The sequence below is a fragment of the Rattus norvegicus genome, chromosome 3, assembly GCF_021556685.1.
Source record: "Rattus norvegicus strain SHRSP/BbbUtx chromosome 3, alternate assembly SHRSP_T2T, whole genome shotgun sequence".
In the NCBI taxonomy this organism is placed as follows: Eukaryota; Metazoa; Chordata; class Mammalia; order Rodentia; family Muridae; genus Rattus; species Rattus norvegicus.
Genome location: NC_141536.1, coordinates 27,709,163 through 27,736,992, shown reverse-complemented (window position 1 = coordinate 27,736,992; position 27,830 = coordinate 27,709,163). Strand labels below are relative to the sequence as shown.

The 27,830-nt window shown below is 39.3% G+C and overlaps 1 protein-coding gene across 8 annotated transcripts in view; it reads right to left on the bottom strand.

Moving 5' to 3' along the window:
* Positions 1-27,830, bottom strand: part of Arhgap15 (Rho GTPase activating protein 15) — a 604,300-nt gene that overhangs the window by 81,586 nt on the left and 494,884 nt on the right. For 2 of the 8 annotated variants that reach the window (XR_015682721.1, XR_015682718.1), the window contains exon 13: positions 27,271-27,339. The exons of the other annotated variants lie outside the window; for them this stretch is intronic. The gene's annotated coding sequence lies outside the window, so the exon portion shown is untranslated. The remainder of the gene's footprint in view (positions 1-27,270; positions 27,340-27,830) is intronic. 8 annotated transcript variants of the gene reach the window in all.

Here is a 27,830-nt window from a genome sequence, read left to right as displayed (position 1 = left end):
AAAAGTAGAACATATCTTTCTTGTTCAACCCACCCCTCCTCTCCGTTGCTTTAAACGAAATGCAAAATGAGAGGCGGAGTAAGTGGGAGGGGCAGAGAAGGCTGAGAGGAGAGGCAGTTCCACACGTGAACAGAAGGGAAGCTACGTTTCCATCATGAACACTGGGGCTCTCCCACCCACCATTTAGGCAGCTCGGATTCGGTTAGTCTTTTGTGAAAGACTGCTCTCGTTTATTCAACTCTTGCCACATGGCTTGGTATCATAACCACCGGAGTTCCTAGAGATTGTAGAAATCCGCTTTGTGTCTATGGAAATATCAAGCTGGAATTCAGGCTATAATGCTGTGACTTCTCCACATTTGCGTATAAAAGTGCTGTGTTTACTAATGTTGGTCATCCTTCAACTCCCTGGTTTGCCCTGGCCGGTCGTTACTTGTCAAGATGTAGGATACATTCCGAATATTCGGTGCCATCAAGAAATACAGTGTGGGGATTTCCCCCCATGTTTTGTTTGTTATATAAGCAATGATTTATTTGCAATAATTTATGGAAATTCTTGGAATTATAAATATTAAATCAACGCCAAAAGATTTAACTACCCCTCCATGGCAAATTGTCTTTAAGCACTAGCATTTCTTTCTTTCTTTTGCTTTTTTTTTTTAAATCATTTACTTGTAGACCAGAAACACTTGCAGGCTCTTGCCCCTGGCCTTCTGTGAGAATGTTAGTTAGCAATGCTCATAAAAACTCAATTCATCAATGTGAACATAATTTGCTATGAACAGAAAGCTCACAAAAGGGTGAATTTGTCAGATAGACAGGTGGCCTGAGATCTCTCCCTGATACTGAATGATATGAATAATAGATTCTGGTAAATGTATGCCAAGACTTGAGCTGTAAACACAGCTGCCTCCGTTCCCTTCCAGAAAAACAGCTTCGAGGACGAAAGCGCAGGAACCATGCTTCCACCTGAGGACCAAAGCATACACACACACACACACACACACACACACACACACACACACACACGCACACACACACACAGGCACACACGCACAGAGGCACACATGTACACACACAGTGATTCAAGAAGTAAACAACCTGTATTTCAAAAAAAGGACACAATTAGAGATCTTCATGCTTTTTTCCCTTCTCTGAGAAAGACATTTTAAAGGCAGAGGAGACTAGATAGAGGAGAAAAAGAAAGAAAATAGATTTTCTTAATGGTTCATTGTTCATTGAGTCCCACATTATTCAAGAGTCTCATTTTATAAAGTAGGCAAATCAATGGCACTAATAAACTTTGCAATATTGTAACTCGTATTTTATAATGACCAAAACCAAGAGGGCAGGTTGACTCCACAGAAGCACTGTGCTTAAAACCACTCTTGTAATTCGTGGCTATTTGTCTTATGGGTTATTAAGTATTTATCAAGGTTCAAATATAATGTAGCCTTTTCTCCAATTTACTCTGAACTTTAAAAATCTGTTTTGCAAATTGTTTTCCAGGTAATGCACAAATCTATTTAGGAGTGGATGATCAGGATATTAGAAAATTCTACTTGAGTGGAACATATGTTTTAAAAATCTTTACAGACACTAGTGCACAAGAGACAAAAATAATGGTTATACATTTATTTTAATACATAAAAACATGAGTAAGACAAATATTTATGGTTTCAGGCATACTACAAATTAGGAGAAAGTTAAATATAGCTAACTATGAAAATAACTTAATTTTAGGAAAAAATCTAATGTAAGTGATATAATCGAAATTAAAAATTGTGGAACGAGCATGTGGATTAATGGAATTTGGGAAACAACAATCTCTTTGAGCTCTCCAGAACAGGCTAGGTTACAGCTCAGTGGTCGGGTCCTTGTTGCGCATGCGCAAGGCTCTACAGTTTCCACTTTCGAATGGAAAAAAAAAAGGCATCGGAATCACAGAGCCACAAAAATGGAATCCTGACATTTTTGGAGTTGGAGGAGATCTTAGAAATCATTGTGTTATATTCTTTAATGTTATGGATGAACAAGCTGTGACGCAAGGGGTTAAATATAGTCACTGACTGGCTACAGGCAAAAATGGATTTAGAAACCAGGGTCCCTCAAGGTTAGTGCTGCTTGAAAGGAGGGGTCTGTGGAGAGAAAGAAGGGAGTGGGGAGAGGGAGGAAATTGCTGGAAGTCCTGGTATCACCTGCCATTCACTAACACGACTTCAGAGGAGAGTGGACACATTCTCTGGGGGATTTATTTTCTTTCTCCCTCCCGCCTTGCCTGCCCACCTTGGCTATAGACAAGAAGATTCCTAAAACTACTTTCTGGCAGCCATTTTCTTCTCCAAAATGAACAGAAATGAAGTTTGGCCCAATAGGAAGTGAGTTGTCCTGTTTAGGAGTGATCGCGGAAGCAGACAACATATTCTTTGTTTTGTTTTTTGTTTTGTTTTTGTTTTTGTTTTCATATGAGTACATCATGCACATTCTTTTGTTCTGCCAGTCCTACGTTTATGTTCTTCCTTCAAACCTGGTTCTTTGAATTCAATTCAGTTCAGTTCAGTTCAGTTCAATTCAATTCAATTCAATTCAAATGTTTCTTCAATTTCGCAACTAAACGCAAAATTATCTGCAAAGCCAAAGATAACGCCATATCCAGCCACTTTGCTATGAAAAGAAAAGGTTCCAAGGAGTTTTCTTTCAGGTATCTAATAAAACCTTATTTTTATCTATCTTCGATTACTCTTTATTTCTTAGCTCAGTGTTTTATAAATGGCAATTACTCATCCAGACTGTTCAGCATAAAAAGCCAGAAATGAAGCCAATTCCTTAAGTCTCTTAATATTTCCTGACTGATGGCTCCATAATATATAGAGGTTATTCCGCATTGTCTGGCCAAATCCAACCTATCAAATATTTAAAAACCCTCACCAAGGTTTTTATCGAACACAGAGAATGTTATGGATGGGACACGTGATGAGAGCGGGTAAGCAGTATTTGTTTCTTAGATATACCAAGGAGAAGCGGGAGGGTATTGTGACCTGGAGAGTTGGAATGGAGAACGCAGTAAAGAACTGCAAATTTCTGTGGACATTTGAGCAAGAAAATATTGCGTGTGGCTGGGGGACTCCACAGTGTTTGGTTCTCCTCCTTCAGTGACCGGATACATCAACCATGGATTTTAAAATTTGATTTGCACAATACGAACATCTCTGAGGATGATGAGATATCTAAATTCCCTATTTTACCTCATCGATTATATGCCTGACAAGGTGGGACTCTGGGCAAATATAGGGATACCATTCACAAGATGATGAATGATGTGACTATTGACTGAATTAGATGTTAGTACATGTGTTATTTACTTAACCGCCCAAAGCACTACTACGATCCTCTCAATACAATCTTATTTGAGATATACAAAAAGTTCATTTGTTTTCGTCAAATTAATGTCTCTTCAGTTTTGCAACCAAAAGCAAAACTTATCTTCAAAGCCAAGAATGACGCTACATCTAATCACTCTGTAAAGAAAAGGTTCCAAGGAGTTTCCTTTCAGGTAGCTAATAAAGTATAAATACTCAGAAACCAACAAGATGTGTCCGTAAAAGCAAATCTCTCTCTGATATAAAGAAACTGGGTAGCACAATCTAACTCCTAACCACTGAGTCAAAAGAAGTTCTCAGAATCTATCAACACAAAACTTATGGCTTCTTCACCATTGCATTATGTTACATGGACTGTGTATACAGCAACATCTAATCTCAAGCCACTCTACATAACTTGTCACTTAGCCTTCTGATACATCATGTACTTAGTACGTTTTCCATGAATAGAAAGAAGAAAGAAAATACTGTGTAGAAAGGAAGGCATGCAATGAATACCAGGACAACTGAGTATTCCCAAGGTGGCTTTTCCAGTGAATTCCTTTTGAGTCATTTAAAAAACAAATCTTAGCTGATACAGTGTGTGCATGTGTGTGTGTGTGTGTGTGTGTGTGTGTGTGTGTGTGATATCATATATATATATATATATATATATATATATATGTATATATATATATATATCCAGTTACCTGATGACTAAATGAAGGAGGGAGAATATTTAGAATCCTATAATATTTAAAGTTAATTTTCTAGATTCTATTTCTCTGTATCATAGTATCTATCTATCTATCTATCTATCTATCTATCTATCTATCTATCATTCTATCATTTATTGATCATTATCTTTTCTGTCTATATATCTATGTATCTATCTACCTATCATTTATCTAATCATTTATCTCTCATCTACCTACCTACTTACCAAACTACCTACCTTCCCGTCTATCTCTTCCCCATCTATCTCGGTCATTCATTTGCCTTTATATATCTAAATATCTATATCTAAATATCTATATCTATATCTAAATATCTATCTAAATATCTATCTATCTATCTATCTATCTATCTATCTATCTATCTATCTATCTATCTATATATATATATATTGCTTTAAGAGGTAAGACTCATTCCTGCTTTGAAGAGGCCCCCAAGTCATGGAAAAAGAGATACTGAAGAATTTATCAAATGTAACTATGACGCAAAATTAAATTCTTTGTGTTTGTACCCTGGACTTGAGTTTTACTCTATTCACCACTACCTGCTGAATTCACCAGGACCAGAACCTGAGTTCTTGGTCTCTCAGTTACTGAAGGTTGTTAAAGTCATGGCATTCGGGGTGGAGGTACTGAAAGGGAGCATAACTGTACTTATAAGGAATTTTGATGTTGGGTTCTCATGGCTCCAACTTTTAGAAGGTCAGATGGCAAAACAGAACTCAGAAGTGTGAGTCCTCAGTCTTGCCAATCTTCAAACCCAGATGTCATCATCTAGCATGGTCCAATTTTGATACAAGATATGACTTGTGTCATAATTTAAATATCTTCACCCAAGAAGGAATGCAATAGCATTGGAAATACAGAGAAGACACCAACTTTGCAAGAGGACGTGGGGGTTGGGGAGTAGAAAAGTTAGCGCCAAACAGTAAGGTTAGGAGCAGAGGTAAGCTTTGCTTCAGAAGCAGAAAAGAAAAATCTTTTTTCTCATATGAGCCTGATTCTTAGAATTTTCTCTAATACTTTCTATAGTGCCCCATGGACTCAACAGAGGCCCAGTTCTTCCCTGGTGTGCATAGCCTGGCCTAGCCTTCAGGAGAGGTGGTTACTTACAATGCCTTGCGAATGTGACCTGGGCAGCATCTTAACCTTAAGTTCTGTTTGGCCTGCATCCATGTGTTGATGATCAGAGATCCCTGCTCCCGATATTACTGGATTATTGTCTTTTTTTTTCTGTCCATATACATGGAAAATTTCATATTCTCAAGCCTTTCTTGGACAGTGGTTTGTCTGGACTATAGAATGTAGCTGCTAGGGTTTGAGTGTTTGTGTCCTGTAAACACCTCATATACTGGAGCGTACATGTTACCAAGGTGAGATGTGGCCTTTGGGAGCAAAATGATTTTAAGGTGTGGCCCTTTTGGCATAATGGAGTTTGAGTTCCTATGGGGGAAAAAAAATCCCAAAAGCTGCTTTGTCCTTTCCGCTATATGAGGATGGTGGAAAAGTTCCCATCTATGAACTATGGTACCAGCCCTGAGTCTATCATTTTAGAAAACAGATATTAAACCTGCTCTTATACTTAGTTGTGGAACTTGTAAGAAGTAAGCTTGTGTGTGCCATGCCGGCGCGCGTGGCCTCTCCTTAAGATTCAATAAACGTTTTAGCTGCAGTAAGGAAAAAAAAAAAAGAAGTAAGCTTGTGTTGTTTTGTTATAGTAGTCTGACAGTACTAAGACAGTAACTAATCTTGGATTCCGATTCCATATATATATATATATATATATATATATACACACACACATATATATATATAAAATGTGAGATATATATATATATATATATACATATATATATATATATATATCACATTAAGGTCGAAAGTTCAGTGGTGATAAATCCCCCTGTTCAGAAGAAGGTATGACTTCTGACCATGGAACCAGAGAACTGAACTTCATGCTTAGTTTTCTTAATTACTAAGGGTCTGACCCTGGACAAACCTCATGACCTCTCCACGTTTTGGCTTCCTTATTCGTAAGGCCGGTGGTGGAGGCTCATACAGTGTTGTTCAGAGTATGATGACCACACAGAAGAAGCCGTGAGCATAGTCTGAATGCAGTTAGTGCTCAATTAGTCATGGCTATTCCTGTCATAGCGTTCTCCTGTGTGGGCGTACACTTATCTTTACACTTCACGTGTTTGTTCTGTGACCTGGTAGGTTTGGCCCACTCATTCATTCAGGTGTTCCACTGTTATAATTTGGCAGGAGTTCCAGACTGCGCTCCTCTTATCAAGTTCTGCCCTGATGGGAGAGACTGATTTAAACCCAGCTGGGGACCCAAATCCGGATTCCTAAACCAGCACAGATATATTATCTTAGTTTTTCTTCTTATACACATGGAAAGAACACCAGATCCTGCTTCTTAGGGTTGTTGAGACACTGCTAGTGTGGGAAATTACACTTGGCACATCACAAATTCAGGTGCATTGAACTGAAATGTCAAGATCTACACTCAGGTATCTAAGGCCCGATAGGCAGTTAAAGTTTTCAATTTGGTTACCAATTCCAAAAGCAAAATTAAAATTCTGATTTTTTTTTATAGAAGGAAGAATATTGCTTTTCGGTTATATTTTATTCACCTATGAATTTTATTATTTCTTCTGTGGCGTGCTACTGGGAGTCAACTTTTGTGCTATGAACTTCAAGGATTATTTATCCTGTGTCCTTGTTTTTATGAGGGAATTCCTTTAGTACTTCATTGGCATTGGCTATGAATTTGGCTCCAACTGCAAAGTTGGGACATACACAAGGCCTTGCTGGAAGGGACTTAAAAGGCAGCTATATCGAAACTCTTAACTTCTTTAGGACAAAAATAACTGACAAAGAAAGGAGCGGGTTTGTGACTTAGTGTCAAGATTACCATGTGTTCTGCAGGCAAAGGGAGAGTCAGTTGCAGGCTAATTGCGCCTGCAACAAAGGACACAGTGTAAGACCTGGGCCTTTAAGAAGAATGCTGGTCTCTCATTTGTCTTTTCAGCTGCGTCTGTGAACATGGGCATTAATGCCACAATCAACGATGTCATCTTGAATAGGGAGGGGTAGAAACTCATACAGGGCTTGCACCAGGGAGACTCTACTCACAGATGAGCAATTCATTAGTCATTCAGAACTGAAAGCGTTTGCCAAACTTTGCACTGCATGCTGCAAACAATGAAATGACAGAAAACAAAAGAGAATAACATGGAGACGGTGGTGGGATTGCCGTATTGGTACGCTATCAAGATGTAGTTGAACCTGAAAATCTAGTCTTTTCCTAACTATGCCTAAACATATACTTTCTGGAGTTTATAAATGGTATCCCCTGTCTCCCATTTGAAAATCGCTAAATCAATGCAATGTGCCTAAAATACTTGCTTCTCTTAAATACATTTTTTCTTGTTTGAATCATTTTCATTATTTAGTATAGTAAGTTATGAAAACTGAAATTTCTTCAACATTAAGTAAGCAAACTTCTGTGAAATATCTTTTTCCACAGTGGCTGTCATCTGCAATCTTATTTTCTTAAATAAGTTTTGCATTTAGCTACTCTTTATTACCTCCTGCTACCCCTCTACGCACAGCTGACATTCACAAAACATTCATTCATTACTCCGTACAAAACTATACTATAATTTCATCTAACTTACTATATGATGTCCTGATACCCTGGAACCTATAAATGTGTTGCCTTTTCAAAAAGGGGATATTTTGAAGAAGTGATTAAGTGAAAATTTCTGAGACGAAGAATTCTCCTGGATTATGTGGCTGGGTTCAGTCAAATTACAGTCAAATTACACGTGTCCTTAAAAGCAGAGCGTGTTTCTTTGTTGTGGTCAGTGAAAGATATGTACATGGAGACTTGTCAGATGCAGCCTTGAAGATCTTGAAAATGGAGGAAGAGGGCTGTGCTGGCTTTTTATGTGAACTTGACACAAGCTAGAATCATTTCAGTGGAGGAAATTTCAAGTGAGAAAATGTCTCTCCATAAGATTGGGCTATAGGCAAGACTGTAAGACATTTTCTTAGTGATTGATGGGGGAGGATCCAGCCCATTGTGTGTGGGGTCATCCCTGGGCTGGTCATTGTGAGTTGTATAAGAAAGCAGGTTGAGTAAGCAATGAGGAGTAAGCCAGTAAGTAGCACCCTCCATGGCCTCTGCATCAGCTCCTGCCTCCAGGTTCCTGCCCTGTCTGAGTACCTGTCCTGACCTTCTTTGGTGATGAATTGAGATATGGAAGAGTAAGCAAAATAAAACCTTTTGTCCTCAGGCTGCTTTTGCTCATAGTGTTGTGTCATAGCAATAGAAACCATAAATAGGACACGGTCACAAGCTAAGGAATGGGGGAGCCTCTGGATTCTTCCTGAGAGCTTTCAGAAGGGAGCACAGCTTCATCAGAACTTGGGTTCTTACCCAGTAAGACTTCTCAGCTGCAGGATCGAAGGACAGGAAGTCGGTAAGTTTGTGGTGATTTTTAAAGCATCAGTATAAACTAGTAGAATGTGGCATGAAGTGCAATTGAGACATAGCACTGCACCCCCACTTGCTTGCCTTTTAAACATACTCTGTGTGGATTCTACTCCTTGGAGAGAGTCAGCAGTTAAGAAGAGAGCTCTGTCAAGAGACATACATGGTGAAGCCAACCTTTTCTTTCTGTGACAATCTAACTCTTGTTTTTGAATTTGTTATATTTGTAGTAAAATGAAGATCACACCAGTGGCAGAACATGGAGATTTGTATAGGTATATATAAATGAGTAATCTTAAATTATTTTCTCTCAAATATTCACGAACTGTACATTTTACAATTGACTCTAGTTCTTGTGATTTCTTATGAGGTCATTTTTTCCCAACTTTCCATCATTAACCCGATTGAACTAACCCTATTAGCATCTCAGTATGTAGATTTATTTTCTGAATCTCAGAATGCTGCTCAGAAAAACAGACCTTTGACATTTGCTTGAAAGTAATGTGAACAAACCTGATACCTCTCTAGAATGCCCGGGATTTCAGAGTTAGAGAATTGTACTGAGAAAAGGAGAAGAAAAGAGAAAATATACTTACATAGCTATTTCAAAATGGACACACTATACTTCAGATAAAGGCTCTACAGACAGAAGAGGTTGAGGAAAGGAGTCATCATGGGGACCTTGAGACCCACATTCCAGAATCTACTCTTTGTCATTGTTGCACAAGAACACTTGACTGGACTCAGACCTTGTATATCATTTTAATGCAAAGACCATATACAGATCTACACTTTCACATTAGAGATATTGTGTGGAAAACTCAACATTTTGAATATTGGCCTGCATTGTCTACTGCTAGCTAGTGTCCTCTTATAAGTCTATCCTCCTGTGTCTTCCAAATCTTTGGAGGAAAACTTTAAGCTAAAAATTATATAGATTCCTCCTTGTGGTCTCCTGACCTTTGGCAGGCAGGTAAGCGGGTTCCAAGAGTGTGAGAACAGGAGAACTGGCCCTGAGGGTGTGAACACAAGAGAGCTGGCCTGTCACTTCATCTGCAGTGCATTTCTATCGGCCCAGAAGAGATGCTCCACATTAAATCATTGGCTGGCAGGTGAACTGGTTCTAAAGATAGGAGAGCAGAAGAGCTATCCCTGCCCCTGTCTTCTGTGTGGTGGTGTATGCATGGGAAAGAGACCCTCTTTTCCCTGCCCCTTACTGCCTGTGACAGGCAGGGGAGCTGGCCCTAAGCTGTGAGAGCAGAGAGCTTCCCTGCCCCTCATTGGCTGCAGCACTTGAGAGAGCAGGCCCTGCACCATGTCTGGGCAGCACAGTAGAGCTATCCCTGGTGGAATGGACATGGGAGAGCTGGCCCTACCCATCATCTGAGCAAAGTTTAAGAGCTGGCTCTAGTGGCATGGGTGTAGGTATGCTGCAGGACTGACCAGCGCAGCCTCCACCTAGGCCCAGATCCAGGGCTCTGAGTTGGCCTAGCCCAATATCTACCCCATCTATGAATGGCTGGGGCATGTGAAAGAGCAAGTCCTGCAGACCCAAAGCAGGATCTCCAAGACACAGGACAGCACAGAATATCTGAGGGGAGTCCTGGTGAGGATCTAGTATTGATAGTGCAGCAGAAGCCAGTGGTGCAAAGGCACACTGTGTGACACACTGTGTGACACACTGTGTGACACACTGTGATGCACTGCAGCTTCCACAGCAAGATGCTGTCTTCCTTAGCTATTTATTTATTTTTGTTTCTGTTTTCCTTTGTAGAGGGAAGTTACAAGGGTGAAGGGCAGGCATGAAGGGATGGGGGAGATGAATGTGTTTGGGGTGCAGAGGTTAAATTTGTAAATAATCAATAAAGGTTAAAAATAATACCCACTAAACTGAATGCCAGAGAAATGAGCAAATGATAGAAACTAGCTGTGAAGAGATAGAAATTTTATAATAGGACCACAAAAAACAAAACAAAACAACAACAAAAAAGAAAACAAAAAACAAAACAAAACAAAACAAAGCAAAAACAAAAAATCTTAAATTTACTGACTAGAAAGAAATAAATCAGAGATGTTAAAATTTAAATACTAATTTTATAGTCGCATGAACTCATGCCTGGCTACAAAGGATAGATGTTTCCTTTATGTGTCCTGTGGCCTCTAAGAGTGTGGGTGGGAAGGGATCAAGCTACAGTAGCCTCTATCATGGCTTTCTCTGGATGTTATCCAAGAATCTTTTAGAAATGGAACCAAGCGCTATCTGACAGACAGGGCACAGAACAAATACTATTTCTACCATCATAATGGTCTACATGACTGTAGATCAAAGTCTAAAACAGGCTTTCTGTTGTTTGCTTTACTAAAAGCATTTTTTTTAAATTAAAGATTACTCTGGTGACTCGTTATGCATCTGTATGGTGCAATGACAAGCAATGTCTTTGTTACTTTCCTATTTCTGCGAGGAAACACGAGGACTAAGGCAAGGTATGGAAGAAAGCAGTTCATTAAGGCTTTGCTTATAGTTCAGGGACCATCATGGTGGCAGTGTGGCATCAGATAGGCATGCACTGGAGCAGTAGCAGGGAGCTCACATCTCCAGGCAACCAAGAGGCAGAGAAAATAACAAAAACTGGGCCTGATGTGGTCCTTTGAAACATCAGTGTCATCCATAGTTACACCCTTCCTCCAGGGCCACATTTCCTAATCCTTCCAAAACGGTTCCACCAACCGGGACTTACATAAATATTTAAATATGACTCATTTAAATATGAGCCAATGGGGTTCTCATCAAAGCTACCACAACCACAAGGAAATTAACTAATAAGTCTATTACAGCTCACATTGTACCTTAGATCCTTATTAATAGGAAATTTGATGCTAGTATCCTTCCTTTCCTTACTTCTGAGGTTTGTTCTGTTTTTCCAGATAGCTGTCTTGTACTTAGTGAAGTTACATGATATCCAGGAAATTAAATGAGAGCAGACTTGACTGGATCCATCTGGAGAAATTGTATATGGCTTGGGAATAGTGAGAATTTTAAAGGAAAGATGTGAGAGCTTGTGTAACGGTTGTGTTCAAACCACACAGATTCTAGGTAGCCAATGAACTGGGCAGGTGACACTGCCAGTTGTCTGGTCTACGTGTATTCTTCTCTTCTATGTCCTTTATTTTTTATTTTGTTTTTTTCCTCTTTCCTAAAGAAAATTCTGCTTTAGTGTTCAGAGGTTAATAGACCTTGAGGCTCGATCTAGTACTTAGGCTTGATTATTCTAAATATTTTTCGGACTACACTAAGAAATGAAAGTATGATGTAATTTGGGTTATTTCTCCTCTGTCAGCAGATTGGACAAAGGAAGGCACAGTCCCATGGTTATCTCCTACAAGGCAGGTCAACAGCACTAGGGTGAAGCAGGGTAGGCAGAGTGGGCATAGGAATCTGGGGTTCACTTTTGGGTTCCTGGATTCTCATACATCTTTGGATTCCTGGACCAGTAAACTCCCTTCCTTCAACTTCTGAACTGATCTCTGTTAAATACATGAATAAAATCCAACTCATACAGTGTTTGATACTGACATAGGAGCATTTGTAAGTCACTCAGAGAAAAGTTAAATTCTTATGATTATGTCAAAAAACCTAATTACTGCAGATACAGAGACCCACGGTATTAACGGATGGATTATAGGATCAAATACAAGAGTTTAGGAACTGAAAGAATTTGTGGAGTGAACTACATCACACAGATAGATCAACAGAAGAGTTACCTAGAAAATGAGGTACCCATTGCTAGTTCTGTGAAATTTCTAATTGTACTTTGAACTATCACAGGGCACATTGGCTTGATTGTGACTTTGCTATGAAAAACATAATGAAATAAAACATTAGATAAATTAGATTGCTATCAACTTGAATTTCTGAGAAACCCCAAGGAGAAGCCTTGCCACTACAAAAAGCCATTCTTTGGCCTGAAGGTTTTTTTTTTGTTTGTTTGTTTTTTTTTTTTCTGGAGCTGGGGACCCAACCCAGGACCTTGCACTTGCTAGGCAAGCACTCTACCACTGAGCTAAATCCCCAACCTGGCCTGAAGTTTTAACCCCTTCTTATCTAAGCAAAATATTTGGTTCACCTTGAAAATATCAAACCAAGTTCCCTAGTTCTGAAAAACAGCTTTTAAAAGTCTTTTCTTAAAATTTTGTTTAAAAAAATGTTAGTGATTTAATTTAAGGACCAACACATGCACCATCTACACAGGCAAGAGGCTGGGAATTAGATTCTAACTCAGACAAAGGCACCTTTAACCTGGGCTGTTATGTAAACATCCTCTCATACAAGAAATGGACAGCAAATACAACCAAAGTTTTCCTGATTTGTCCAATGTGAAAGTCAGAAAAAGAGGTCCTCATTACCAAGTTTAAGTTTGGGACTGACCTAGTTAAGTTTCGTAACTAGGAGAATGACTCTTGATTTAGCAGGCCAGGGGAGACCATAGCTTCCTCACCATGGATGTCTCTGGAAATAATTCACATTCAGGAGAACAGCTCTTAGAAAGTACTCTCAGTTACCTGCCCCCAGAGTGAAGTTCAAAGAAAAGGATTAAAATGTTCTCAGTCAAGATCTCTGGGCTGTGGTGTTTTCTACCACTGGAGAGTTGCTTGATTTCGAACATTATTACCTACAGGAATGGGAAGCACGCGTTTCTTTACCTAGGCAGTCCTTTAATCTTGGAACAAGAGGCCTAAAAAGCTATTTTCACAGAAGGCTTCTCCTTGCTTTTAAAAACGCAATCAAATTGGTTCCAGTGGAGTGGGATATAAGGAAGGACACCTATCTTCTACTCTTCTACAAAAGTAATTGGACCAGCCTAATTAGATCGCCCAAGTGTTTCGATACCATGGTGATGGGCATGTTATAAATACTGTATGTAGCTGGACTGGGCACATCACTTGCAAGTATAATAACCATGTAGCTAGCTCTGATAGGGTAAGGAGATACAAGCCAAGTGATTTTCTACATTCCATATTTATTGATAGTTATTTATGTTGACACTTTCAGCCATTTGTGGTATGTTTTTATTCCGGGCCTGTGGGTAGTGTGGTCAAAGATGACTCCTGCAAAGGCATCATATTGTATGCAAGATGCATCCTTGTGGATTCTGCACAATAACTAAGAAAACTCTTTCAACTTATAAACAACCGCCATCCTGAAATCAAGCAGCACTTAATCAGGTCAGAATTAGAGCATGCTTAAACGAGATCTGTAAAACCACACATGGCCTAGAGGCTAATAGTCTTTTGATCCTAGAAGACAACCGAAGGATATTCACTAGCTGAAATCAATCCAGAAAATCGCCATCTGGAACGCTGAGCTCCCCAGATCACTTTTTTCTGTCTCACTTATCAAGTTGCGGTAACTTTATTGAGAATGGCTTTAGTCAAACTACTTGTTTGTAGGAAGAAACTGAGTCATGTTTTCAGTGTACATACTTAATATTTCCGAACTCCATGGTACAATACAAAAGAACTTGTTGTCTTTCCAGTCATCAGAATTATCTAACATGTTACTGAAGGGAAATGAATGCTTGCAATGATCCAGTTGGGTAACATACCAATCTCAAAGATAAGAACACTGAAGAATTCAGATTTTGTTCATTCCTGTGAATGTCCACAGCTGTGGAATACAACCCTAATTTCAATGCATTGTATTTTCTGTAATACAATGTTTATACCTTCATTAAAAAATTGTTGCCTTAAGAAAATAGATTAACATTGAGCTTATCAGAATTCACATTTTGATGTTTGTATTTACTCATTTACATTTGTAAAAGCATGACTGGATACCATCACAGCACACACAAAGATAGCATAATGTGGTGGTTAGAGTCCAGACTTAAAATAAAAGATTCTATGTTTAAGGCCGATAGGTGGCCTGAAGGAAGATGTGTCCCCCGGAGCAACAGCGCATACCCGTTATGGATGCAACCAATTGACTTTTAGTTGATCCTGAAGCGTGTTCCATAAGAGGAAGTTCATACCTTGAATATACCAGGTATGTTCAAGCCCATGGCTCTAGAAGCATAGGCCCTATTTGCTAAGTGGTAATGTTGTCAAATTGACCCTTTAAATATTTATTTCAATACCCTTAGATTAGAATTAATCTCAACTTGGTCAGACAAACTACTTTTAGCAGATGGAAGTGATTAATCCAGAGACTCATAATTGGTCAAAGGGTTGAGAATAACTGACTTGAATGTTAATACCTTATATGAAATAAATGCCTGCATAATTCTTTCCAAGGCTTGGGGAACATGGTGGAAGAAAGGGGCAGGAAGAACATAGGAACTGAAGGATAGGAGTAAGTATGATGAGTTGCTGTCTTTTGGATATAACATGGCTGAATACTCATGGACTCACAGACACTGTAGCTCCCTGCAAAAGACCTGCACAAGAACTACACTGAGACTTGAGGCAATTGCATTACATCATGAACTGCAGAGAAGACCTAAGTCCCCAACCCTAACCAGGAGCTGTAGGTAGTTAAAGCCTGCTGTGGGGAAAGAAAGACACACACACACACACACACACACACACACACACACACACACACACACACACACACGGGGGGAGAGAGAGAGAGAGAGAGAGAGAGAGAGAGAGAGAGAGAGAGAGAGAGAGATATTTTTTCTTCAGTTTTTAACCAGTGGCTACTGGTAAGTTCCTCATGCTGCAGTAAATAACCCTATGTCCATGCTCATGTGAGGAAACCCTTACTAAACTCAGTGGATCATAAAGAAAAGACATGAAGTAGGATGAAGAACTTGTCGAGGAAAGAAAGTTGTTCAGATGGTTTGGGAAGAGAATTGGAGGGTAACAGGAAGAGTGAATTCAAATACATTTTATATACACACACAATTATATATGCATATATATGCATGTATGATGTTTTAAAAGAATAAATAAAAATATTTTAAAAGAATGTTTCATTTGGAATGGCAATGTGAGTTACAATATATTTATTGAAACAAGGTGGTGGTTAAAATTTCTTACTATCAGAGTGACTGTCAAATAAAGAAAAAAGGAAGGCTTGCAAATACTTGATGGGTATATGTACGTTTATTTTATCATAATTTCTATCAAAAAGGATTTTAAGTATCAACTGATTTCACTTTTGAAGGATTGCTTCACTCATTGGGAAATTCATGCATGTGAATCTATTGTACCAGTGTGTCTAAACCAGTGCTGGATCTGGCAATGGAATATTCTGAAGAACCTTCCAGAATATTTTGCTTCTCTCGAATCCTTCTGTGTGAGCTATGGCCATGTTACTGCAGATGACTGTAGAGTAAAATAATGGACATACTGATGTACACATATAAAAGTCTGGACACCTGCTTTTTGAAATATAAAAGGTTTGCCTAACCGATTATTTTTTAATTTACTCAGTGATACCAGAATCCAACAGAATCTCCAAGCCTTCTGTTCTTCTGTTAGTGTTTCTTTTCCTTTACTTAATACTGTTAACTGTAAATAGTCAAACTCTACAAATTCTGCTTCCTAAATGTTCCTTAAATGATTAGTAGCTTGTTACCCACCTCTCTAGCCCATTCTGCCTTGTCTCGCCCTCACATTACCTAAGTGTACACATTACACTACAAATATAAGGCAGTCATGAACTCGCTTACATTCTCATTAGATTTTGATTGTCCTCAGGATAAGTGTCAAATTTGATAGTAAGGCATAGAAAATTAATATCTGGTACACTGCCATATAAATCTGTTTTCTTTTATGGGAAGAGAATAATAATTCTTAGAACTATTTTTCATGCCTTACCCTGGTACAATCAGAGGTATCAAAACAGACACTGTGTCAGCTGGTTTTCTCAATGTTGTGACCAAATATCTGATACAGACAACTTATCAAAGAAACAGCTTACTTATTTAGTTCATGGTTTGAGGATATGCAGTTTATGATGGATGGGAAGGTCTGGACTGGGAGTATGAGGCAGCTGGCCACACAGCATCTGCCATCAGGAAGCAGAGAGATAGATGCTGGTGTTTAGATTGCACCCTTTCCACTTCCCTGAACAGTTTTAAAGGTTTAGTGTGTGTGTGTGTGTGTGTGTGTGTGTACATGTATGTCATTAGATTCTCTGGAGCTGGACTGCCTGGTGGTCTTATGCTATTTGACATGGGTGTTCAGAATTAAACTCCGGACCTCTGGATTAGCAGCAAGTGCTTTTAACTGATTTCCACCCCTCTGTTCACTTGGGATTCAGTCCCATGGGGTTGTGCTGTCCTTAGTCCAGACAAGTCTTCTCTTCTTAATGAATCATAACTGGAAATGCCCTCTTAGACATAACTAGAGGTGTGTCTCCCAGGGGACTTCCAATCAAGCAATTAGCAAGGAAGGTTACTAGTCATGCAGACTCATAAGGTAATTGCTGCAATAACACAAACAAAATTTAGGAAAATGCTTTGAAGAAAGCAAAGAATCGGGAGCATATTAGTGGCATGTGAAGTAGTTTTATTCTTCACCTGCAAGAACTAGGTAATTCAAAGGCCAATAATGAATAAAACAATAAAGAATTTTTGATATGACCACACAGTGAAATGCTACTTTTCATCAAGAGTGAATAACTCTTTCCTACATGTAAAATAACAATGATAGAATTGGAAACAAATTGCTTTGTATGAAACAAACCAGAAAATGATGATATTTACCTGCTATGAAATTATATTTACTTAGTAGACTAGGTCATGGAAAAAGTTCTGTAGGTCTAGAAAACAAATTCTTTTTTATGGTATCAGAATGTAGTGAGTGGATTAGGAAAGGGCTTAGAGAGACATTAGGAAGCAAAGGATGCTTTGTTATTGTTATTATAATAATAACAACATATTATATAATATTTTATAATATGATATATTATTTAAACATTATTATTATTTCTATTGGGGATTTCATAGTATGTATACATATTGCATCTTGTGTCAATTATATCAAATTCTATACTAAAGTTGAGCACGAAGTCATAATTTAATGACAGTGGAAAAATTCATATATGTCATTCTTATTCAGAATAATTTTGCTTTAAACTAATATAACATGTAGTTAAAACAAACACACAATGGCAGGACTCTAAAGTTAAATGCACCATGGCCTATACTTTGTGAAATTCTATGACACTTAGCTGCAGGAAGTCCCTTACATTAATTTTGTCTGTTGAAGAAAAGTAATAAGAATTAAAACATTTATTTGCTGGTGCAGTAGTGACATGAAAGTTATCTAGATAAGAAATTAGACAAGCCAAGAATGCTATTGTATATCTTGCAGGAGCCCGTATCTGGTAGGTCACAATTCCATGAGAGAATTACTTTGTTAGATGTATATATAGTAATAAACAATCCTCTAAATATTTGTGTTTATACTCACAAATTAGTGTAACTGAGCTTTCATTGTTAAGCCTCAGTTTGCAGTTGGTATCAGGAAACACAGAAGCACACCACTGGTCAACGTGAGGAAGGTAGGTGAGCATGGAGGGCTCATTCCTAAGTGGCATCTGTAATGCTCCTTGACCCACCAAGGCTCAGGGAACATCGTGGAAGCAGGGGCAGGAAGCTCTGAGAGTGAGAAGTCAGGAAGAACTGCTGTGAAGGGGCCATTGCCCTGATGATCTCATCGCAACTGTAGCTGTCCAGACAGGACCTTATATGTCAAGCAAGTCATCACTTCAGAATAGATTCTGTGGGACACAGGGACCCCATTACTAGCTAAAGAGGCATTGGGAGATGGTGGCAACTGGTGGAGGGAGTCATATTTTTATGCCATTTGGCTCCTGGTAGCATGCCTGGGCTTCAGTGAATGGTCTTACACCCATGGCCACTAATTGGTCCCAGTGGGAGTGGGTTAAAAAAAAAAGGTATGGAGTGGGGAAGGGGAGGACCTGAAAAGGGTTAGAGTTGGGGAGGGAGGATATCATCAACATAGACTGTACATGGTTTTGAAAATTTCAGATAGTGGAATTTTATACAAATTGATAAATTTATCCGAGAAAATGTGCTTACTGCATAAAGACATACAAGCTTTTCCAGACACCGAGGGGAATGTATGCCAACTGTGGCAAAAGCAGCTATGCAAATAGTTAAAGCTGACGATAGTAGGTGAAGCTTTGTGACAGTTAAAATTACTACTTTTATTTGAAAACTTATCTAATAGCTACATCAACTGTCACTGTGGAGATAAGAGAAATGGTGTTAAGGATTTGATTTTATTTCCCATATTACCAACACTTTACAAATACAAAAGCCATTGTATTACGATTAGCATTTGTCATAAGCAATGACCTTAAATTTTACTTCCCTCAAAATATTTGCCTGGGCTCCTAGCTTTGACCACACTGGCTGTACAGAGTGTCCCCATTTAGGGGAAGATCAGACAAAAGTTCAAGGGTCTAAAAGTATCCAAGGAAGGCCTTTTAGGGCATTTTGCTATAAAACTGCAAAGCTTTAGTACCCGAAGAGATGCTTACAGGTTCTTTAGTTCAGCAATCGCATTTTTATTTTAGTGGAAAATATGTAAAGTTTGAGGGAACAGACGCTTCTTGAATATGAGGTAGGACCAACTGCAGCATGCACTAACTAAGAGAACTCAACCACTTAGCCACGCCCCCTGCCCTTGGTAAACCATTCTCTCTCTTTGTTAACCACATGCCATCCATGTGTGCTACACAAATAACCAAGTAACCTGTCCTCTGCGATGAAGACACAAGGAACCTGTACAGACCTATTCCTGGTTCGCCTCTCTGTCAGATTCCTTAACGGAAGAACAGTTTTACAGTTATTCCAGACATAAATTTGTTTCTGATCAAATGTCAGTCCACTAGTTTACTGAAGAACTTAAAAGAAGAGGAGAAACCTCTCCAGAAATAAGGAACTAACAGTGAAACAATAGGCTGTAATCTTTGGAGAACTATTAATCATGTGTAGTGACAGTTTTGCCCAAAGGATTATCCTCCACTTAATTTCGGCAATGCTTGGAGTGTAATGTCTTAAAAGGCAAGGGTGTCTTGATGTTGTTCATGCTAGTAGTGTCTACAGAATGGGTACAAAACTGTTCCAGTCACCTGAGGTAGGCAGTTCACAGGCTGCCCAATTAGCATTTCACAGTATCAGCACGCTTAAAGAAGCTCGCCGACTTCACTTCCTTATAGCTAGGACATAGATTTTGTTCTGTACCTTATTGGGTGATTGTGGGAAACAGACTACATCTGCCGGAAAGCAAACATTGTTTCTTCTCTCCAGATGTCTGCTTTTTCTCCCAGAAGTTGGAGAGCATTGGACAAGCAATAACAGATGATGAACACATGCTTAACTACAAATGGCCAAGCTGATTGTTTTCAAAATTGGTATAAACATTTGCTCTTGGGTTGAGATGTAGCTCATAGCAAATCCTTACGTTTGTGTTATAGACTCCAAACTTTAAAAAAAAAAGAATGTTTATAATGAAAGTGCTGACAACGTGAAAATTAAGTTATGGTCAGGAAAGTGGTTCTGTTTGAAAAATGCCACTTTGCACTTCCGCATTGACTTCCTAACCACCGACGGAGATGTCAGTTTCTCCAGTCTCCTTTCCCATCCCAAAGGGTAAGGTGATGGTTGTGTTGAAATGAACAAGCAAACTGAGTTTCATCCTTCTGCCCCTTCGACAAGTTACAATTACAAGTTTACAGCCGAGAGCCGGTTGCTTAACTCGTCTTTTGGATGGCGATGATGGAGGTGGCCGTGGTCGTTGGAAATAAGACCAGGAGAGGATTAAGTTCATTGCACAATACAAAGAGGATTTGCTTTTATGCAGCCTTTGTTAAAAAAAAAAGAAAGGACAGCAATTATTAGGAAATACTTTCCACCCTGTGATCTTGACTATGTCAAAACATAGTGACTACATTGGCTAAGGGTATTAAATAAGGTCAGAAGAACCCCTTGACTTACTAATAAATGATTTGGTGGAACTGAGAATGTTGTTTGCACCCTAGTGTTGGCATGGCAGTGACCTGAGCGGGCCGACTCAGCTGTCCATTTATCTTGTCATGCTAACAGAGCAATGTCCGTCTCTCACACAGATGGACTGCAATCTCTGCCTTATTGCTCACCCAAAGAACTACCACAGGAATAAGAAATAAATAAGAAATGACAATAGAGAAGGATGTGGACAAGGCATTTTATGAGCAGAAGATTTACTTCTGGAAACTGGATAGAAAGCGGGGAATTGTATGCAATCACAGCCTATACCGGGACCTCTGCAGTAACACTACATTCAAATCAACCATTCCAACTTGGAAACTTAAAGTTTGTCTTTCACAATGTATATTCTTATCTAAATTCTCGTATGCTCACAAGGGAGCTGAGTTATTTTTATGATAAAGGAGTCAGAAAGGAAAGCAAACCCCAAGCCTATTCCAAGAATACAAAATACAATTACACAACGCATCCTCGTGTCCAGACATAACACGTGGGCTTCAGCAGCATCAGGTGCTTCACAGGTTCTCATAGGAGAAAATGGATAGGTGGCTTTCATGCATGACCTAAAGACACCCAGTAGATCACCTTCAAGGAACCAAAAAGTCTCCTAAATGGAGAAAAGCTTCTATCTATCTATCTATCTATCTATCTATCTATCTATCTATCTATCTATCTATCCACCCACCCACCCACCCACCCACCCACCCACCCACCCACCCATCCATCCATCCATCCATCCATCCATCCATCCATCTATCTATCTATCTATCTATCTATCTATCTATCTATCTATCTATCTATCTATCTATTGACAGAGTCTCACTGTGTAGTTCTGACTAGTCTGAAATTCAACCTGTGTACCAGACTGACCTTGAACTCACAAAAATCCACCTTCTGCTTCTCAAGTTCCAGGATTTATAGGCATGTATCACCAAATCCAGAATATTTGTTAAATAAATGTAAAAGAAAAATAGGCTTTTCACACATAGGTCTTTTTAAATACTGCAATTAAACTGAAGGGATATGCCCTTTAAATTTCAACATTATATTTTTTGCACAAGTCTATAAATTATTAGGACACTTCTGCATTCTATGGTTGTTTCACAGTAACTCCTAAGTAAGACGTAAAAGAAGCCCAGATAAAGAAATCAAGAAACAGGAAGCTATCTAAGTAGTAGGGCAAAATGTAGGTTTTTGGTTTTGTCCTGTTGTTACCAAGCCTCAAATACTGTAAGTATCTAATCTTATCCAGAAGTAGAAGACTCCTCTCGAGTTTGTTAATGTATGTAGGGAACCATGAAGGTGTTGGGGCTTTAATAATAGGGAACCACGTAGGTTTTGGAGTACCAATCCTCTGAGTGGAGGGATATTTTGAGGATTAGTGCTTAGTTTTCTTGGGTTGTAGATACATGTAACTATTTTGAAAATAGCAACACACACACACACACACACACAGTTAATGAAGAGGGTGTGTGCATGAGAATATGGGATCCATTTTCACTTTTTACATTAATGAGAACAGTTAACTTACTTGGGACGTGGTTAGCCTTTCAAGAGAGAGTTATCCCTTGCATAAAAGAAGTACAATGTAAATCTTGGATGGCTATGCTTGGTATCACCAGGTATTTTGCGACTTTATTAAAAGTTAACATGACACGAACATGACGTACGTTAGTAAATTGAGATAAAAGCGTTCTGACGGACGGGGTAAGAGCACAATTAAAAGATGAATTGTTTCCCCCAAATGAGTTCCCTCTGGCTTGTCCTCTTACAGTTATGGCTTGGAGGGCTGGAACGCCTTCTTTGTTTATAACTCAGTGATTCACATACAGGCAGCGCTGCAGCACCACATAAAATAGCTGCAATAATTTGTTGTAATTGTAGAAAAATGTGTTTTTGCAGAAGGAACCTAACAACCGGGGCTTTAGCACATTCCTTCTGTTATCCCTCAGTCCGCACTGCAGTGGGAGCGGGTCCTAAGTACACCATCAGCCGAGAGCCGCTGTCTGTCTCTCTCCTAAAAACTATTTGGTGGTCTCCTCATTCGGCGGCGCTCAACTGATCGTTTTAAAGTAAGAACTGCGATTTCGCATCCAGTCCAGTGGAAGCTAATTTACTCCTTCACACTAAGGCAACCACACGTCTCCACACTCGTATGTCACAGCCACCCCATGGACTATATATGCTGCACTGTAACATACTCTGGAGATTCAAATCTGGGCTGGTGTGGCCCGTTAGCATGCTAGCATCGATTTTTCTTTTCACCTTATGATTTTGCTCTGAACATCCCTGAAGGTGAATTCAAATACCGTGCTTCCTTTTACAGGTTGAATCTGGTTTTGAAATCTTAAGAAGTCTCTAGACAGATTCTGATATCCAGGATACAATGCTTTACATGGGGGGCAGGAGGTGGGGGGAGAGAAGCAAAGCAAAAGAGTAAGTGGAAGGAAATGAACTCAGAAGGAGGAAGGTGATTACTTTTTAATCTTTTGCTAGTTGCATTCCTTTTCTCTTTCTAGTCAGTCAAAGGGGTCTAATTTGGATTGACCAATAATTGGGTGAATATGAAGCTTCCATGTGTGGCTGGCGTGTCTATTGCATTACGTTGCTCTGCAGTAGACACACAGGTTTCAGATTCCCCTGCGATCTGGCGGGTGTCTTCTTCCTCCAGGCTCCCAGATAGACAGCACAACGCATAGCGAGCTGTCATATACCGGCCTGAAAAACTGTTCCCAGCATATATAAATCCCAGACCAGGCATTACACAACCGGAGTTTAAAATGTCACATGTAAATCATCCAGAGTTAAGCCGCTTAGGAAACACAAACCATTCTCTGAGGACATATGAGACCAGAACTTCAGAAGATGCTGTCTCACTGTGGGATGGCAGAAAACAGCGGCTCGGCAGACCACCCTGGTGTGTAGTAATCAACAATGCAGTGGCCCACTTTATAAAGGCGTCAGACAGTCTGTAAGCAAAAAGGCAGGGCCTCCAACTGAGACAGGCCTTGCTAATAAGTGACTTCAAGTCAAAAAAGAAGAAAAGCCAGCTTTTAACATATGCAACAGGTCGTATCACGGACTTCTTTTTCCCTTTTGCCAACTACCTTTTTTTAACACCGAACAGCCATCGAGAGCCTTGTCCCCAACACTGGGAGCCCTATAGTGTTCTTACCCAGTTCCTTGCATAGCCCTCAGTATCCTACCTATTCCTTCCTTTGCTGGGCAAATGACTTTTCAGAGAGCAGCACTGGGGATTGTCTGTCTGTCTCTACTTCCCCTTTAATACTTTCTTAAGGAGTTCTTCAAAACATAGTCAGTCAAAGTTGCCCAGTTCCAGCACTGACCTTAGCTCCCTCAGACATGTTAGACAAATTGTCTTTCCTTCAGTGTCCTCACTAACAAATGATAATGGTGGAGCTTTAAACATTTTTTTTTTTTTGCAAAAATTTAGCACGAAAGACTCGGTATTTGAAAGAACAAATGTCGGGGATGTAGCTGAATGGTAGAGGTCTTGTCTGTCCCCATTCGGGATTCTGGATTTCATTCCAAGCACCACAAGGAAGAAGAGAGAGAACACGCTTTTCAGAGAGTGTACGCTTGTGCCTACCACGGGTTTGGGTATTTGTTTCACTAAAACCTGAGTTTTCTGAATAATGTAACTATTGCTTAAAATGCAACAGTAGAGTTCAATTTGTTTTACTCTTTCAAACAGATTCTATAGTTTTATGCCAAAATTATTTGAGAGAATTTCATTTACTTGGGTGGCTTACATAACGCAGCCACGGACGGAACAGACCTAAGCAGTTACTCCAGAAGTATGAAGACATTTCAGTTTTCTGATACTTCTGACATTACGTCAGCAAAATTCCTCAGCGTAGACTATACCTGCTGTGTTAAGTACAGAGACTCAAGCACATTTTATCAATAGGGCCAACTTGTACAAACCGGGTACATAAACAGAGAATAATAACGTTGAAGGAAGTATAATTAATTAATTCAAGCTTAAGATAAGATCACTGGATCCTGCTGACCCTACATGGTAATCAGTTGATTGATTAATTGCTACAATCATAATAATTATATGGTACAAATGTAAGTATACTTAATGATAGTATAGCCTTAGAGTTAAAAGTTCTTCTCAATCTGCATATCTTTTTTCTCGAATCAAAAGAGTTGGTTGCAGTTTCCGTAACAATGTCTTTTGGCTCTACAGAGCTGGAATCTTATCTCGCAATTAGATACGGATCTATTTTCTTCATCCTTGGACATTTTTGGTGATTACTTAATATTTTAATAGGAATTAATAACTATGCCCCAGTGAAATAGGAACGTTCCATTCTATGTCCTTGACAAACCACAGCAGCTTTCTACACATATGCTCCCTGCACGAAGGACAGCACTTAGCATAGAGCGAAGGAGTCTGTGAGCAAATTGTTCTCCATCCTGGGCTTGGGATAGGCGACTAATAGATGGAGTTGCCATTGAAACACAAGTCTGTGCTGCAGGATGATGGCAGCTTATTAATATTTTCATCCTCGGGCTCTTGAGGACTGAGTCTCACATAGCTTTAATATGTATAGCAATTAATATATGGACAAAGTCACTTTTAGGCATTTCCAACCCTGTGGTGAGCATACTGCTCTGCTATGAAGCTATAGATTGTACAGCATCACCGATTTCCCCAAAGACATTTTTCTGATAACATTCAGCTTCTGATTGCTCAACATGCTCATAGTTACAGAACTTCAGCTGAGTGATGCTGGAGTGACTTTGTAGTGCTGAGAATGATGGCTTAATGGCTATTCTGGGTTCCGGACACATCCAGTTTGGCAGTTTCGTGTAAGCATATGGCCTCAGAAGCAAGAAGTTGTCTCTGGCCTTTTTCTTTCCCCACTCTGTTCATTAACAAAGAGAGTCATGAAATCCAGTATCCTTTTCCTTATGTTATGTTTCCCAATGCCGACCACAAAACTTAGGACTAACCTTCATTTTCTTCCTCCTCTCTTTGAGGCCCTTATGTGCTGTCTGTCTTTCCCTGTGTCAGGAGACAGAGAAGGATCTGACACACTAGGTCTTGCTAGGCTCCCTCCAGCCTGTTAGCATTTGCTCCCCATTCCAATCACACCACTATGTGGATGTCCGGTTCGTACTGAAGCTCACCTATGTTCCTCTCTCATCATGTTTTCCAAATTACACTAAACCATCATAACTTTTATCTTCTATTATGTTTACATACTTGGCTCTTTTTATGTACACTTAACTTTGCATAATGTACTTAAAACTTTTGATGTTCGGTAATTCTTAATTTTCAAAGTTACGAAAGATTTTAAGGTTTGTGAATAGATTAGCCACCACTTAGAAATAAGGCGCTCCTTAAACTTTTGCATACAGATAATCAGGAGAGCTTGGACTAACATGGAGCTTTGAGCTCTGTTTCTACAGATCGTCTTTCCAAAGGTATGGTGTTGGATGGGAGGATGCATGTGTGTAATAAGATCACAGGTGATTCAGATGCTCGAAGCCTTATGTTTTGACTTATATCTAAGTAGCTTATTCCAGCATATATTCAGGGAACACATATGCATTTGGCATGGCTTTGGGAAGCTGTGTGTGAATCCTATGAAGAAAATGCACAGATAGAACACAGAGTAATAAAGTCACTTATTGTGATGGAATTTAGAATTAGCTTGGAAACAAAACCTAGGGCATACATGTTAAGAATTCCCTATATTGGGCTACTTGAGGTTGAAATACTCAATCTGAATGCAAGTGGTACTGTTTCATGGGCTGGGGTCCTAGTCCACATAGGAAGGAAAAGGTCAGATGAACACCACGTACATATCGCTGGTCCTGACTGCAGATGCAGTGTGACCAGACTTTACATGTTCGTAAAGCGAGGACTTTCCTATCATGCTGGTCTATATCCGTGATCTGTGAGCCCAGATAATTCTTTCCTTCTTTAAGTTGATTTCGTTGGCTATTTTGTCCCAACAGTGTGCAAAGAAAATATACTTAAGTCATCTTTGGATAATAGCCAAGGGGAATGCTTGTTGGAATTTTGTGTTTCCTTTACCCCGTTAAACTATCCTGTCAATTACCATTAAGATTATTTTCTCAAAAGCATAGGTTTCAATTTTTGACCACTTTCCTCAAAAACCTATAATAGGGTTTTTATTGTGCATTGGATAAGATTTAAACCAGGTATACTATTAAAATCTCCGTAGATCATTAGTTAATTTGCTGGTCAAATATTTGCCTTTTCTATGGAGTGACCTCTGCTAGGCAACAGGACAGAGAATTGAATTAGAAAATTTCAGGGTGTGCCTACTTGGAATTTATAATGCTGGATTAACTGTATCTGTTCTCCCTCATCTCCTACTGTTTATCCCTAAAACTCTTTGCTTCCTCCAACCAGATACCTCCCTTTCCCCTCAACTGTATTCGTCTTGGGGTGGGGTCACGTGCTCATTCTCTGACTGACATCTCAAGCACCCCATACCCTGCTGTCTCCTTTATGGAGCCAACCCTGATCTATCACGTCTCTTCCGTGGAACGTTTATTGTCTTCTTTGCCCACTGTCCAGCTGGATCACATTAAGTCATTATTTACTCAACCAGGGACTGTACCTCCCGCTTTTCAGTATTTCCCTCAAAATGCACATACCTTGGCTTGAAGCAAGATGTCATGGCATCCATGTGTCATAGGAGGGAGAATTTCACTCTTCCTATGTAGCTTCATCGAGAAAAGGGAAGGAAACAAGTGACCTCCTGAGCTAAGGACAGAATATAATCACCCAAGGGTTTACTCCTTTTTAAATAAAACTCGTTGGGCCTCATTTCAAATGCAATGAACAGCAACGGATTCTATCATCTTAGTTCTGGGAATCGGTTTCTATAGAAGTAATCTGAGTCAGAGCGCTTTGGAAGCTCCTGGGGTGATTGATTGTAAGATCACTGCTATCATTGTACACTTTTTAAAAAGTGTTCTTAATATTCATTAAGATAGTATTTTTACTTTAGAAATGCACAGATCATATTACAGCAAGAACAAGAAAAATCTAAGACTTCTATAGTCATTCACAGACAAATTATACATACATACTTACATGAATACATACATTCATATTCATATCCATGTCTAGTAACAGGTTTGTACTTGCTATGATTTATCTATGTACCCCAAAGCTCATGCCTTAGACACCAAATCCCCAATGTAAGTGTTGA